This window comes from Charadrius vociferus, unplaced genomic scaffold (assembly GCF_000708025.1).
Source record: "Charadrius vociferus isolate BGI_N301 unplaced genomic scaffold, ASM70802v2 scaffold90, whole genome shotgun sequence".
Taxonomy (NCBI): Eukaryota; Metazoa; Chordata; class Aves; order Charadriiformes; family Charadriidae; genus Charadrius; species Charadrius vociferus.
This window is the reverse complement of record NW_009647222.1, coordinates 9359793-9363172: the sequence shown is the minus strand read 5'-3', so window position 1 is coordinate 9363172 and position 3380 is coordinate 9359793.

Genomic DNA, 3380 nt, shown 5'->3' with positions numbered 1-3380 from the left:
ACTCTTTCCTTCTGCGCTGCCTTATCTCCAGTGTTTGGAGTTCGTGCCAAGTCCTCCTGGTGTTCCATTTATGTTTAAAATAATGGTATTATGGTTAGAGGACAAATGCACATCAGAGCTGCTGTGCAGGGCCACTATGTTTCAGCAGTAATGGGGAGCCAAGAACCTGAGAACAGGGTATCACTGAAGGTTTTGGTGACATCTTCTGTTAAATAAGTGGGATTCAAAGGCTCTGATTTGGGCTTAAGAAATGACAATTCATCTGCCTTTAAAATGAACTGATCTATTTTTCACTTCATTGCTGCAGTGTTTCTGTTCTCTGCCCTCCCTTTCACATCAGATGTAACCACATTTTGGTGGCAGCTGAAGTGATTCCTATATATAGCACGCAAAACACTTTGGGATCCTTCCAGTGAATAAGTCCCGGATACATGTCAGATATTTATTTAGTGCAGGACTTTATAGTAGGCATCATGGTCAAGAGCACAGCTTTGGAGCACTTTCTGGCCTCAAGCTGAAAGCTGAACCTACTGTGTGTGGCTTGACGAGAATGTTTGAGTAGTAGACGTGCTGAGAAGAAAAAACAATTTTGTCTGCATCTTTGTTATGGCAATGAGCTACTCACCCTGGATTAATTGCAGTTTCCAAGGAGGCTGACAGTTCTGCCCATTTCCATAGGAAAGGAAATACCAAAGAGTAGGCTCAAAGGAGGCCTTTCCAGGAATTTAGGATTTGCTATACCTATCAGGTCAGATATCCTGTTCCTAGCAGCTGTCAGGACATGATGCTTCAAAGGAAGTTGGATAAGTTTACCTAGCCAAAGCATGACTAACTAATACTGAAGAGAACTGAGGTAAGCATCGCTTTAGGTGGTGCAGGACTCAGCTTTCTGCCCGGAAGACAAGATCCGATTACCCCCAGCTTAGGAAATTGTACAGCTGTAATGTTAGTAGCAATCGTTTTCAGGCACCTACAGCTTTGCCAGCTCCTTTCATTGTCCCTTGTAGTTACCTGTTCAGCATCTGCTTTCCCCCAAAGGTTTTGCAACCACAATAGCGTACAACTCAATGGGTAATTGTAATGTAACTTTGTGTGATCGTTACATGATTATTCTGCAATGTATTCTCTGCTGGGTCCTGATTTTGAAACAGATGGGAAGTGGGCAGAGAGCTGAAAGCCTTAGGACCGCTCAGCTTCAGCTGCTTTCCTGCCCACTAAATTACAAGATCAGGCCTTCCTTAACACTTCTGAAAAGTACCATATGCTAGAGATACCACCAGTCCTTTTGCCATTCATTCAAGTGTCTGTTGACTTCAGAGGCCAAACATCTTAAATTGCCCTTTACTGAGTGTGGCACTAAGGCTGCACAACACCAAATATTTTATTCCATCTATTCTTTCAATGTGTCTCATCTTTTGAAAGCTTCCAGTGCTATTTGTCACCCAGAGCAAATAGACTCCGGGTTTTCTGAATTCTCTGAAAATCAAGAATTCACTTCTCCTCTGCCTTTCCCTCCTCCTTGGAAATCACAGTCATATGTTGTTGTGCACTAATGTTACTTCCTTGTGTCTAGGAACGGGTTGACTTGAAAGTAGGTTGGTAATTTAATGACACTTATCTCTAATTATCTCTACCAGAAAAGGACTCTTGAAAATGTTTAGTAGGCAAATAAAATAGAAAAACAGTAACTTGTTTTATACCTTCCTAAACTTTTATATCTTTTTTTCTGAAGCGTTAGGCACAGTAGAGGGAGAATATTTTCAGTTTTGTTGGGGAAAGGTAAAAGATTAAACAGTCTTTACTATTCTAAGTAATTTCATTTTTTAAATGGAATGTTCCTTCTCTAAGTCTCTGGAGATATCATATCTTCTAGCACAGGAAAATCAATAGCTACAAAGGTTCCAGTTCAGTTTCCCCTGGATGTGATCAAGTACATTCAAATATTAAGTGATAAATGGGCTAATTTACACATCTGCAAAACCGGCATTAGCATTTTACTAACTCCCTGCAGTGTCGTGAGGTTTAATTAACGGTTGTAAAGCACTCCTCTGAATGAAAGGTATGATTTTTTACATTTGAGATTATGTAGATCCATCAGCTTCTGCTGTATTTGTAACAGCCGTCTAGAAGACTAATAGCTTTGCGATTCACTGCTGTGCTCTGCTGCTTTCTGCTAGCCTGCATTTTTTGTAAGTTTGATACTGGTGGTAACTTTCAGAGATTAAGACCAATCCTAAATTTGTATTTAGCTGAAAGACACCTCTTAATTAACTCTTCAAGGCAATTTCCTTGCATTTTAATACCTGTAACTTAAACTGTGTCAAATTAATACGAAGTGCACCACATTATTCATGAGAATGGTGGTTTTCAAGTAGCTGTGGAAAAAATATCTTAACTCCATGCAGCCTCAATGAGACAACACAGTGAAGACGTGAAATACCTTCTGACAGCAGCATCACTAGGACAGGAAACCAAATTCTGGCTGCAAGACCAAGTTTGCATGCAGTGGCACCTCTACAAATAGTATTAAGAAGAAGCCGGCTGTAGTGGCAATTCAAAATATTTGTGCTGTTCTTATCTGAAGTCTCTTTCTCAAGTTCTACTGTTACCCCCTTGAGACTGCCTTAAGACTGCCCAGAGTGTTTCAATGAGATCACCAGTCCTAATTAAATATCATGATGAGACTATCTTACTGGGGTACGAAGGATTACTTTTTAAATTTTTTTAACCCTCGACCCTCTGTTCCCCTCTGTCAATGTCTCTCCTGCTAATTTGGTATAGCAACATCCGTTTTTGGGGGGGATAGAAGGGAGAGAGATGTCGGTGAATGCATGGCCTTAAGTTCAGCAGCAAAAGTCTGCAGCCTGGTCAGGTACTTACTAATTTTGGCCTTTGCCTTTTGGAGTGTCCCACATCACTTGCTCACTTGTTCCAAAAACAGCATCACTTTTTCCTATCATTGGTTTAAAAACTAAAGAGACACGGATACCAAATGCGATTGCCTTGGTCACCCTGAAAGTGTCATATCCCCAACTCACGTGGAGATACTGTATCCTTTCTGAAACCAGGAAGACACCACAGCTCTGCACCTGAGACCCAAATAATCCCTTGCAATGTACCATGCCTTACCCCGAAGGGACTCCGGAGGCTGACACTGAGCTGTCAAATGTTGGCAGAATGAGAAACTACCAGGTAGGTTTTTGAGTATTATTCTGTAATTCTATCTGATATCTCAATATTGTATACGGATCAACCCAGGGTATCTTGGGCCCGTGCAACTAAAAAGATAACTATTGTACTTAGAGAAGGATGTGAGTTCTGGCCACAACCAAGTATAGCAATTAACATAAATTTACATTATACATTCTTTATTGCTCTAT